The sequence below is a fragment of the Oncorhynchus gorbuscha genome, linkage group LG10 (assembly GCF_021184085.1).
Source record: "Oncorhynchus gorbuscha isolate QuinsamMale2020 ecotype Even-year linkage group LG10, OgorEven_v1.0, whole genome shotgun sequence".
Classification (NCBI taxonomy): Eukaryota; Metazoa; Chordata; class Actinopteri; order Salmoniformes; family Salmonidae; genus Oncorhynchus; species Oncorhynchus gorbuscha.
The window spans coordinates 55,801,095-55,814,617 of record NC_060182.1 but is presented as its reverse complement, the minus strand read 5'-3'; the positions used below and the strand labels follow the sequence as shown (position 1 = coordinate 55,814,617).

Sequence of the window (13,523 nt, the reverse complement as noted above, 5' to 3'; positions counted from 1 at the left end):
AAAAACACATTTTGTTTTGTATTTTCTTGTACCATCATCAAGAGAAAGGCCATATTGTATTATTCCAGCCCAGAATAGAAATTAACCAACATGCAAAAAAACTTAAGAACATGTTTATTAAAAAAATACAAAACTTTTAAAAAATGAAGAAAAAAATTAACACAATAAAATAATGAGGCTATATACAGGGGATACAGGTACACAGTCAAGGGGGTACAGGTTAGTCAGTGTAATTGAGGTAATATGTAAATGAGGGTAGGGTTATATATTGATAAGCTGTATGCATTGATAATAAACAGCGAGTAGCAGCAGCATAAAAAGGAAGTCAATGTAAATAATCTGGGTACTGTTTAGCAGTACCTAGACTTGGTGCTCTGGTACCGCTTGCGGTGTAGTAGCAGAGAGAACAGTCTATGACTAGGGTGGCTGGAGTCTTCAACACCTTTTAGGGCCTTCCTCTGACACCGCCTGGTATAGAGGTCCTGGATGGCAGGAAGCTTGAACCCAGTGATGTACTGGGCCGTACGCACTACCCTCTGCAGCATCTTGCAATTGGATGCAGAGCAGTTGCCATTCCAAGCGGTGATGCAACCAGTCAGAATGCTCTTGACCTGCTCCACTACAGTCCCATCAATGTGAAAGGGGGTGTGCTCGGCCCTCCTTTTCCTGTAGTCCACGATCAGCTCTTTTGTCTTGCTCATGTTGAGGGAGATGTTGTTGTCCTGGCACCACACTGCCAGGTCTCTGACCTCCTCCCTGTATGCTGTCTCATTGTTGTCGGTGATCAGGCCTACCTACCACTGTTGTGTCATCGGCAAACTTAATGATGGTGTTGGAGTCGTGCGTGGCCATCGTGGGTGAACAGGGAGTATAGGAGGGAACTAAGCATGCATCTAATGCCACCCTTTGTCTTACCAGAGGTTGATGTTCTTGCCAATGCACAGAAAAGCCAGCCAACTGTATATTATCCATGTCGGTGAATCATAAGATATTACAGTTTTTAAGGCCCCGTTGGTAGGATAGTCCCGAACGGAGCTCATCCAGTTTATTCTCAAGTGATTGCAAATTTGCCAGTAGGATGGATGGTAAAGGCGGATTATCCATTCGCTGACAAATTCTCACCAAGCACCAGGATCTGCGCCCCCTGTATCGGGGTCTCCTCTTCGTGTGAATGACAGGGATTTGAGCCTGGTCCAGGAGGAGCCATAAATCTTTCGCCTCCGATTAGTTAAAAAAAAAGGTATTTTCAGTCATTATTATTATTATTATTATTATTATTATTATTATTATTATTTAACCATTATTTAACTAGGCAAGTCAGTTAAGAACAAATTCTTATTTACAACGACAGCTATTATTAGATAGATGTCTTCCTCTGGATAGAAAAGCAAAGTCAACTTACTTCTTGAATTGTGTAGCTGAGAGTGGTGGAAATCCAGCTACATTCTGGAAAGTGGTCAAATCTATGAAAAAAAATGACACCCCGTCATTGCCCCAGCAGGTTACGACAGCCTCTGGTCCCATAACAGACAAAAATTACATTTGTGATTGTTTTAATAACCCTTTTCCTAGCGTTAACCCTTTTCTTATTCACTGCTAGACAGATAGCAGAGAATGATACTCTTTTGTAAATTTGAACCATTTTTATGTCAATGACGTATTAAAAAACATCCACAGGAACAGATTCGCTTGATCCCTTTCTACTGCAGCTTTCTGTCCCCCTATTGTAAAAACGTTGACCCACATTTTTATATAACAATTGCTTCTGGTGCTATCCCTAAGATCTGGAAGGCGGTGCATGTCCTCCCCCTTCACAAAATGGAGATCTTTCTCACCTAGATCAAGACCACCCAATTTCTAAACTATCTTGCCTTGCAAAAATATTAGAATCCCTGGCAAACACTCATCTAAGAACTATTTTAAATTCAAATTATATTCTTAATGTGTACCAGTCTGGTTTTAGACCTGGACATAGCACCGTTTCAGCAGCTACGTTTGTCTTAAATGATACATTAAATTGCTTAGATCTTAGGAATCACTGTGCTGCCATATTTATAGACCTATCCAAGGCCTTTAATACTGTCAACCATCCCCTACTCATTCAAATGGGGCTCGACTAGGCATCTTGGAAGTGGTTTGGGGAATATATGTCAGACAGGACGCAATGTGTGCTTTTTGATGATGATTTCAAGTCAAGTTACCTCGGTGTTACTAAAGGTGTTCTGCAGGGGTCAATTTTGGGACCCGTCCTCTTTACTATGTATATACAGTGTATTCGGAAAAGTATTCAGACCCCTTGATTTTCTCCCCACATTTTGCCAAACTGACCAATCAGGGGAGAAGGGCCTTAGTCAGGGAGATGTATCACGCTGCATGAGGCAAATCAAAAGGTTGGCTGGTCCTCATTAAAGTCCCGTAGATCACTTCATTACTTCCTTTTTGATTACAAAGCTCTACCACACACGCTTTCGACCTACCTCACTTCACTGTTAAAATGTCTAAATATCAGACAGCGAACACTTTCACAGGGATGGTTAACTCTTAAGGTTCCACTAGTACGTACCGACCTAGGCAAATCCTAATTCAGTTTCAGTGACCCCCCCAATTTGTTGTATTGATGTCCTCAGGGAACCATTGTAAATGAGACCCTGATGTCAATGGGCTGCCCTGAATGAATTCAATTAAAATAAAATACATTAGAACAAATGAAAAATTGACACGGGTCATGTGAAAATGTATTTATAGAAACACTCTCTCTGGTACATATTGATAAAATCGAGTCCTAACTATACATTTAACTATGCATGCATCGAGTCATAAATATGCAGGCATCCATCCACCTCTCTCTCTCAAACTACCCACCTAACTACCCACCCAACCATCCATTCACATGGGCTTTAGAATTGGCTGTGGAAAGGAGGCATATAAAGTCCTGAAAGCCAAGGCAATCTTTTCACAAATCTTTTCCAAATTGTCAAATGTTGCCAATGCAAGGACATACGTCACTGTGTATTGTCCTCAAAATGTCACAATAAATATGTGATTACCTAAGAAGCATTACCCATATTGAGAATAGGAGGGGACAGATGATGAATCCAGTCCATCAAAATATGCAGCTACCTACCTGAGGGTTGTCGGGATGATGTAACATCTGGGCTCTTTCTAGAAGAGATGGCATCTTTCATTTTCATTTATATTTCTTCAGATGTGTTGATTTCTAGCCTCTGCATTGAGATGAAAAGACAAGGATTACTGACATGTTTTCATCCATGTCAGTATCCCAATTACACTGGGATACATATCTGGCAGGCTATGTATCCTGCTGTGGAAAAAAACAACAAAATATTTCATCCATGTGAATATGCCAATTTTTGTGTTTTGTGTTTGTTATTCACTGTGTCTCATAGTATCATTGTCATGGGCTTTGTCAATCATTGTCAATACTGGCTACATGTCCCCACTGACTGGAAGAGTCTATGGGCAATTTCTGTGTAAAAACTCTCTATGCAAAGTGATAGTACACTTCAAACTGCAAATTGACAACGTATGACATCATCCCCATGTGAGCGAATACCCCATGTGAGCGAATAGCCTTCCTATGTTCTTGTTGTGCTAAACCCAAGACACAGGATAGTTTTGATTATTAGTATAAATAATTGTTTGCTTCAGAGGTGTTATTTTCACTTAAACACATCACATTTTATTTTATTTGTCTGTTCATTATGCATTTCTAACGGTATTCAGCTACTCAAGTTAAGGAGGATACTTTCCAGGGTAGTGGGTTCGATCCCCGGGACCACCCATACGTAGAATGTATGCACACATGACTGTAAGTCGCTTTGGATAAAAGCGTCTGCTAAATGGCATATATTATTATTATATTATTCCATGATCAAATAGTCTACAAAATAAAGACCAGGAAAATAAACCATGTAGCTTCACTCCCCTCTACTGGATTAAACAAATACTGAAGATATTGTGTGTGGTTGAAATTGAGGATGACAATGATCAGTTCTTTTTTTCCTCCTTTTTTGTGAGCAGCTTTTTACTTTGTCTCTTTTCAAGGGGGGGGGGGTTACAAGTTATTTTTGTAAGTCAAAGAAATGCCTACAAAGATATCCCCAAACCATTCCCTCCCTCACTCCCTATCCACATCCCGACCTGATGAAAGCATGCCTCCCACAGTTTCTCACCCAGAAACAGAGGTTGCCCATCAGTCCCCATCCCACCCATTCATTCTCGCTGTCAATAATTATAATGTGATAACTTCCAATAGTAACTGTATCCACTTGTTAAATGGGAGAGTGAGGATTTTTCTATCTTAGAGGCAAAAACAATTTGCAGCAGTAACCTTCTCTGACTGATTGAGAGATTCAGGGAGATGTCATTATTAAGTAACATAAGCATTGAATATTTAAGTACATACAGTTGAAGTTCGGAAGTATACATACACCTAGGTTGGAGTCATTAAAACTCGTTTTTCAACCACTCCACAAATTTCTTGTCAACAAACTATGGGTTTGGCAAGTCGGTTAGGACATCTACCTTGTGCATGACACAAGTCATTTTTCCAACAATTGTTTACAGACAGATTGTTTCACTTATAATTCACTGTATCACAACTCCGGTGGTTCAGAAAAAATTGACTGTGCCTTTAAACAGCTTGGAAAATTCCAGAAAATTATTATGTCATGGCTGTAGAACATTCTGATAGCCTAATTGACATTATTTGAGTCAATTGGAGGTGTATCTGTGGCTGTATTTCAAGGCCTACCTTCAAACTCCTGGTCCTTCTGTAGCTCAGTTGGTAGAGCATGGCGCTTGTAACGCCAGGGTAGTGGGTTCGATTCCCGGGACCACCCATACGTAGAATGTATGCACACATGACTGTAAGTCGCTTTGGATAAAAGCGTCCGCTAAATGGCATATATTATATTATTATTAACTCCGTGCCTTTGCTTGACATCAAGGGGAAATCAAAAGAAATCAGCCAAGACCTCAGAAAAAAAAGTGTAGAGCTCCACAAGTCTGGTTCATCCTTGGGAGCAATTTCCAAACGCCTGAAGGTACCACATTCATCTGTACAAACAATAGTACTTACAATAATAAGTATAAACACCATGGGACCACACAGCCGTCATACCGCTCAGGAAGGAGACGCGTTCTGTCTCCTGGAGGTGAACGTACTTTGGTGTGAAAAGTGCAAATTAATCACAGAACAACAGCAAAGGACCTTGTGAAGATGCTGGAGGAAACGGGTACAAAATTATCTATATCCACAGTAAAACGAGTCCTATATCTACATAACCTGAAAGTCCGCTCAGCAAGGAAGAAGCCACTGCTCCAAAACTGCCATAAAAAAGACAGACTACGGTTTGCAACGGCACATGGGGACAAAGATCGTACTTTTTGGAGAAATGTCCCCTGCTCTGATGAAACAAAAATAGAACTGTTTGGCCATAATGACCATCGTTATTTTGGAGGAAAAAGATCATGTTGTGGGGGTGCTTTGCTGCAGGAGGGACTGGTGTGCTTCACTAAATAGATGGCATCATGAGGCTGGAAAATTATGTGGAAATATTGAAGCAATAACTCAAGACAACAATCAGGAAGTTAAAGCTTGGTCACAAATGGGTCTTCCAAATGGACAATGACCCCAAGCATACTTCCAAAGTTGTGGCAAAATGGCTTAAGGAAAACAAAGTCAAGGTATTGGAGTGGCCATCACAAAGCCCTGACCTCAATCCTATAGAACATTTGTGGGCAGAACTGAAAAAGCGTGTGCGAGCAAGGAGGCCTACAAACCTGACTCAGTTATACCAGCTCTGTCAAGAGGAATGGGCCAAAATTCACCCAACTTATTGTGGGAAGCTTGTGGAAGGCTACCTGAAACATTTGACCCAAGTTAAACAATTGAAATGCAACACTACCAAATACTACCTGAGTGTATGTAAACTTCTGAACCACTGTGAATGTTATGAAAGAAATAAAAGCTGAAATAAATTTCTCTCTACTATTATTGACATTTCACATTCTTAAAATAAAGTGGTGATTCTAACTGACCTATGACAGGGAATGTTTACTAGGATTAAATGTCAGAAATTGTGAGAAACTGAGTTTAAATGTATTTGTGTAACGTACTGGGTGTAGCGGGTGAGAAGTCAGGCGCAGGAAGTAGAGAGTTCAGGGTAGTGCTATATTTAATGCACAAAACGGCGAACATAAGCCAACCCCACGAAAACACAGGGCGCACAACAAAATAAATGCCCCAAACACGGAGACTTAAACTGTCCCACAAAAATGGGAAACATGTAACCCACAGACGTACACACAAGTTACACAAAACAATCCCGCACAAAGAGCAGGCGGGCCTACTGGTAAATAAAGCCTGACTAATCAGCCTAAAACACAAACAGGTGAAACCAATAAACAGAAACGGGGAAAAAGGATCAGTGGCAGCTAGTAGGTCGGTGACGATGACCGCTACCCGAACAGGAAGGGGAGCCACCTTCGGTAGGAGTCGTGACAATTTGCCTAAGGTGTATGTAAAACTTCCGGCTTCAACTGTACATTTCTTAATGAATTTTGTAACTTTGCCCCAGAAATATTTTGCTGCACTCCCACATCATATGAAGGAATATGCCTACCTGATTTAGGGGACACACACAATTAGGAGTTGTGGCCAATTTTATTGTACATGGTTTCCTTAGTGTTAAATACAGTCGGTGAACAAATTTAAAATGTACAAGTTGATGGTTGGGATTATGGGATGCCAAGGACATATTTTTCAAAATTCTGTTCCAGTTAAGGGGTTGTTCAGAATCAATTAGATATGTGGACCATACTTGAATAGCTAACTCTGAATATGAACTTTCCAAAAGTAGTTTATATATTATAGAGATCAGTCCATTCAGGAGCCCAGATCATTTATTTATAAACCCCATCATTGGATGGTTCGATAGTTGTATTTCCCAAGGGACTCCATAGGCCAGCATAGCTGACCTAAGTTGCAAATATAGAAATAAGGAGTGTCCTAGTAAAGTGTATGTATCTTTCAAATCTTGAAGCGTTCTCAAACCACATTGGGACCATTGGGTGCATGCAAAAGGCCACCCTCCAGATCACACGACATTACTGTGAAATATGCCATTTTGATTCCCAGTTACTTTGTTTTTCCAATGTTGTGCCAAATAGAAATTGTGTGACCAATCATAGGACCAAAGAATAGTTTACATTGTTTAAGTGATATATCAGTGAAGACCACCTCTCCAGGGGCAATAGGAGGCACCATATTTCTCTTTATACTCAGCCAGGGGGAAGAATAATTATGTCTAAACCAATTTAGGATGGGGCAAAATGCTGGTGGCTGGAAATACAATTTAAAGTTTGGTACGCATAGTCCACCTGCGTCTTTCCCTCTTTGTAAATGGGTTAATTTTTTAATCCGGGATCGTTTACCTTATCATATACATTGAAACCACACTATGAATTTTATCCCAATAGGCAGAAGGAGGGGCCATGGGAAACATTGAACTACAGCTGTTCAGCCGTGGCAATATAACAGATTAAAGCAACTGGGACATTATTCCATCTACTGAGGTTGGATTTAATAGATTTTTTTCTGAAAAACTAAATATAGGTTACAACATGAATATAATTTATTTGCTTATTCGCCACAATTAAACAAATACTACACCCTCACATTAAGCTCCCGCCTGTCTGAAATTCTGAATCTTATCATAATTGTGACATGAGTAGCCTATTGTATCTCCATCATTCATTGTTTTGGTGCCTCTTTACCATGGCTTTTCTCCAATCCCGTGACAATGTATTTTTACTAAATAAACTTGTCAGTCACCATGACTAATCATATAGAACAGGTGGACTGGCGTGATCCCTGTGTGTTCTTAAAACAAGAGGACACAAATAGTTGTCCTCTGTCATCAGCAGGCACAACACACCCTCCCCCCCCCTGACCTGCCTTAAAGCTACAATAGCAGGGAATGTGTATGGAACCAGTAGCTTTGACGCAATGCAGGGTATGTCAAATGCCTGTAGGAGTGTATGACACAAAAGGAAAGCATTTGTTTCATTCAGCAAAGTTAGAGATGACTGATGGCATCAGATTATCATTATCTTTCTCCATTTACCACCCAGTTTTTAATAATAGCTACCGTGGCAACGCACAGGCAGAACACTGTATCATACCATTCATTACAAGTCACAGGTGTGTGTGTGTGTGTGTGTGTGTGTGTGTGTGTGTGTGTGTGTGTGTGTGTGTGTGTGTGTGTGTGTGTGTGTGTGTGTGTGTGTGTGTGTGTGTGTGTGTGTGTGTGTGTGTGTGTGTGTGTGTGTGTGTGTGTGTGTGTGTGTGTGTGTGTGTGTGTGTGTGTGGATAGAAGAATTGGGATAACACTTTATGAACCTCTGGTTTGATATGGTTTAGCTTTGGTGTTGTGGTTATGTCATACTTTGTTCTCCCATATTGATGAATATGGTTTTTGTATAGGTAAAAACCTGGAGTACTTCATACTGTATATAATAAACGCACCTGCCTTCATTTAGGTCTATGGTAGCTCTCAAAAACCCAAGTGGGGTATACCCAGTTTACAGCCGCCTCCCCTTGGGTTCTCAGTTGACGTTACTGATTACAGCTGGCTCTCTCGTGAACTACAATCCCGACGCTCTGTTGAATCTCGACGCTCTGTCTAAATGTAAATACACTTCACTTGCGATACCGTTTTGGAAACCTTTGGAACTAACTTTTCATATAAGCGAGAAAATCTTTAAAACACAAAAGATACAGTACACTTACTGAGCTCAGTTAAGCAAAGTTGCACCCGTCTATTTTTCTTGAGGCAAGTTTTCTTGAGTCTACCGCCTCTTCATAAGAGATTGGTTAGCAGTACTACTCCTAGTAGAAGTGGGAATTAGGGGAAGGAGTCTTCAACAAAGAGTTTGTTGCCATTCAACGAGAGACGACTAGTTTTCATGCACATTTTGTCACTTGTGAAATACTGCACCAAACATCTTGGTTAGAGATGTAAAATTGCGCAACTAAGACCTCCTCGGAAAAAAAACGTAAAATTATATACTGTATATGATTTATCTTCGATTAATTCATACTATTTTGATGAAGTGTTAAAGCGATGCAGTTACGGTGGCTCAAGAGAGACAAACAGCAGTATAGCACTTTGGAGTCTGGAAGGGCAAAGGGGCATATGCTCTGCACAGGTAGACTGCGTTTAGACAAGAAGCTCAATAATATTTATTTTTTTCACAAATTGCCATGGTGTTTTGACCAATCTGATCAACCCCGTGAAAACATTGGATGTAATTGGTCAAAATGCCAATTAATGGAGAAAAAAACATCTGAATTGGGCTGCCTGTGTAAATGCAGCCAGCCATAGAGCCCTATCTGTGCATGTGCCTGGTTTAGACTCTCATGGTTCCACCTATCACCAGAGGGCGGCAGAGACCTGTCATCTTTCACCTGTCACTAGAGGGCGGCAGAGACTGTTTTAGAGACCTATGACAGGTGTTTTCTATTTAAGCAATAAGGCACAAAGGTGTGGTATGTGGCCAACATACCGTGGCTTAGGGCTGTTCTTATGCATGATGCAATGCAGGGTGACTGGATACAGCCTGAAGCCATGGTATATTGGTCATATACCACAAACCTCAGAGGTGCCTTATTGCTATTATAAACTGGTTACCAACGTAATTAGACCATTAAAATTACATGTTTTGTCATACCCATGATATACTGTCTGATATACCATGACTGTCAGCCAATCAGCATTCAGTGCACGAACCACCCAGTTTATAATACCAATTACCACCGGTGAAATATATGACTTTAAAATGCTGACTTACTCTGTTTCATCTGACTGCGCAATCCACTGTCTCATCAGTCCAGCCAGGCACTTTATAAACGTGATCTCCACTATAAAAAACATCTAGACATTATCTCACATTTATTTTAGACCAACATTCTGTTTTCAACAGCGATTTGTATAAACCTTGCTGTCTATCTCTCCGACATTTGCAACATTGTTTCAATATTGTCACGCCTTGGTCTTTGTATCTTGTGTTTTTGTTATATGTTTGGGTAGGCCAGGGTGTGACATGGGTTTATATGTTGTATTTCGTATTGGGGTTGTATTAATTGGGAGTGTGTATTATTAGGGGTGTGTCTAGTTAGGCTTGGCTGCCTGAGGCGATTCCTAATTGGAGTCAGCTGATTCTCGTTGTCTCGGATTGGGAACCGTATTTAGGCAGCCTGAGTGCGCGTTGTATTTGGTGGGTGATTGTACCTGTCTCTGTGTTAGTCACCAGATAGGCTGTATTAGTTTCTCTCGTTTGTTGTTTTCGTATTTTCAGTTATTTCATGTACCGCTATTTTCTTCATTAAAAGTCATGAGTAACCTACACGCTGCATTTCGGTCTGACTCTCTTCAAACAGCAGACGAATATCATTACAGAATCACCCACCATTCACAGACCGAGCAGCGTGTGAACTGGCAGGAGCTAAAGGAGGACGCTATGGACGGCAGAAGCAGGGATTATACGAAGTGGGAAGAAATCGACAGGTGGGTGGCTGACCCAGAGCGAGTGCAGGAGCCCGCCTGGGATTCCCTACAGCAATGCGAAGAGGGCTATACACGTATGGAATCGAGAAGGAAAGCATTGCTATACAGAGTGAAAACCGAAGGTAAAGGGGGAAAGCGCAGAGAGAGAGTGGCTGAGTCAGAGAATAGACCTGAGCCTACTCTTCCTGTTAATCGTGAAGAGCAGTTGCAATGGGAGAGACTGCATTATTTGGAGATTTGGTCATGGGAGGAGGAATTAGATGGTCAAGGACCCTGGGAGCAGCCGGGAGAATATCGCCGTCCCAAGGAGGAAATAGAGGCAGCTAAAGCGGAGAGGCGCATGTATGAGGAGGCAGCACGGCGACACGGTTGGAAACCGGAAAGTCACCCCCCAAAAAATATTGGGGGGGGCTAAAAGGGAGAATAGTTATGCCAGGTAGGAAACCTGCGCATACTCCCTGTGCTCACCGTTGGGCTAGAGAGACCGGGCAGGCACCGTGTTATGCTATGGAGTGCACGGTGTTTCCAGTGCGGGTGCAGAGCCAGCTGCGACACATACCAGCCCTTCCTATTTGCCGGGCTAGAGTGGGCATCGAGCCAGGTAAGCTTGGGCAGGCTAGGTGCTCAAGAGCTCCAGTGCGCCTGCACGGTCCGGTCTATCCAGAGCCACCTCTACACACCAGTCCTCCGGTAGCAGCTCCCCGCACCAGGCTTCCTGTGCGTTTCCTCGCGCCAGTACCACCAGTTCCAGCACCATGCACCAGGCCTCCAGTGCGCCTCGCCTGTTCAGCACAGCCAGTGCTTTTCTCCCCTCCTGTGCTATCGGAGTCTCCAGCCTGTTTAGCGCAGCCAGAGCTTTTCTCCTCTCCTGCGCTGCCGGAGTCTCCTGTCTGTCCAGCGCCACCAGTGCTCCCAGTCGGCCCAGCGCGTCCAGTGCGCATCGCCTGTTCAGCACAGCCAGTGCTTTCCTCCCCTCCTGTGCTATCGGAGTCTCCAGCCTGTTTAGCGCAGCCAGAGCCTTTCTCCTCTCCGGCGCTGCCGGAGTCTCCTGTCTGTCCAGCGCCACCAGTGCTACCAGTCGGCCCAGCGCGTCCAGTGCGCCTCGCCTGTTCAGCGCAGCCAGAGCTTTTCTCCTCTCCTGCACTGTTGGAGTCTCCCGCCTGTTCAGCTCAGCCAGAGCCTTTCTCCTCTCCTGCGCTGCCGGAGTCTCCTGTCTGCCCAGCGCCGCCAGTCGGCCCAGCGTCACCAGTCTGCCAGGATCCACCAGAAGTGCCAGTCTGCCGGGATCCGCCAGAAGTGCCAGTCTGCCAAGATCTTCTAGATCGGCCAGACAACCTTAATCATCCAGGTCCACCAGCCAGCCAGGATTTACCGGAGCCTACTACCTGCCTGAGCTTCCTCTCAGTACTGAGCTTTCTCTCTGTACTAGGCTCCCTCTCTGTACTGGGCTCCCTCTCTGTACTGGGCTCCCTCTCAGTACTGAGCTTCCTCTCAGTACAGGGCTCCCTCTCAGTACTGGGCTCCCTCTCAGTACCGGGCTTCCCCTCAGTACCGGGCTTCCCCTCAGTACCGGGCTGCTTCGGTCCCAGGCTGCCCCTCTATCCCGGGCTGCCCCTCTGTCCCGGGCTGCCCCTCGGTCCCGAGCTGCCCCTCAGTTATGTGGGGATCAGGGTGAGGACTATTAGGCCATGGTCGGCGGAGAAGGTGGATTATCCTAGGACGCGAAGGGGAGGAACTAGGACATTTATGGAGTGGGGTCCACGTCCCGAGCCAGAACCGCCACGATGGACAGACGCCCACCCGGACCCTCCCTATGCTCTTGAGGTGCGTCCCGGAGTCCGCACCTTAGGGGGGGGGGGTTCTGTCACGCCTTGGTCATTGTATCTTGTGTTTTTGTTATATGTTTGGGTAGGCCAGGGTGTGACATGGGTTTATATGTTGTATTTCGTATTGGGGTTGTATTAATTGGGAGTGTGTATTATTAGGGGTGTGTCTAGTTAGGCTTGGCTGCCTGAGGCGATTCCTAATTGGAGTCAGCTGATTCTCGTTGTCTCGGATTGGGAACCGTATTTAGGCAGCCTGAGTGCGCGTTGTATTTGGTGGGTGATTATACCTGTCTCTGTGTTAGTCACCAGATAGGCTGTATTAGTTTCTCTCGTTTGTTGTTTTCGTATTTTCAGTTATTTCATGTACCGCTATTTTCTTCATTAAAAGTCATGAGTAACCTACACGCTGCATTTCAGTCTGACTCTCTTCAAACAGCAGACGAATATCATTACAAATATACCAATTCGATCTCCAACTGTCCCATAGTAATGAACGTGTCTGGACGAGACAGGCAGAGTTTCTCAGCCAGTCGAATCATGAATCAGCTGGCATCATCTTTATGGATATACAAAGAAATGTCAATTGAAAAAAGGTCAAATGAAACAAAGTGCAGCTAGTTTGCAGTATTTCCAGCTTCAGTTTGAAGTGATTGTGTTAGCTATGTTGTTGGCTAGCTCTGTGTGACAGCTTGGAGAGACAGCTGACCGGAGGGAATAGACCCCACTGGGGCTGTCATGGGCTAGCTACCCATGTTGGCAGTCTCCGACGCTGTCTCAGTATGTTGGAGACACCCGCTAAGTGCTACTGAAAGTCAACAAAGGAACCTAGAGCCTGCGAGAGCTGGGCAGGACACACACTTCAGGTGTGCAGCTGTGGTTGGGAGAGAGTAACATCGGCAAGGGGGTTAAGGATCCATCAAGGGAGGAAAAGGTGCTTGGGAGAGCAGAGACAGGGACCTCACATTGACCAGTACTTCTTACGAAGCAGCCAGTCAAATAAGTCGAATGAAGCACAGCGACCAGACGCAAACCAAAGTTCGCAGAGCATCAGCACCCCTGTAACTGAGGAGGATAACACAAGCACAGAAATGCCGGTGGATGAACT

General features: G+C 43.8%; 1 long non-coding RNA gene across 1 annotated transcript; it reads right to left on the bottom strand.

Moving 5' to 3' along the window:
- Positions 1-759: 759 nt before the first annotated feature.
- Positions 760-9,115, bottom strand: LOC124045203. The gene is made up of 4 exons (XR_006840803.1): positions 8,816-9,115; positions 3,125-3,224; positions 1,403-1,463; positions 760-1,218 (listed from the first exon to the last, which is right to left on the bottom strand). It is a non-coding gene; the product is annotated as an uncharacterized LOC124045203 (long non-coding RNA).
- Positions 9,116-13,523: the final 4,408 nt, after the last annotated feature.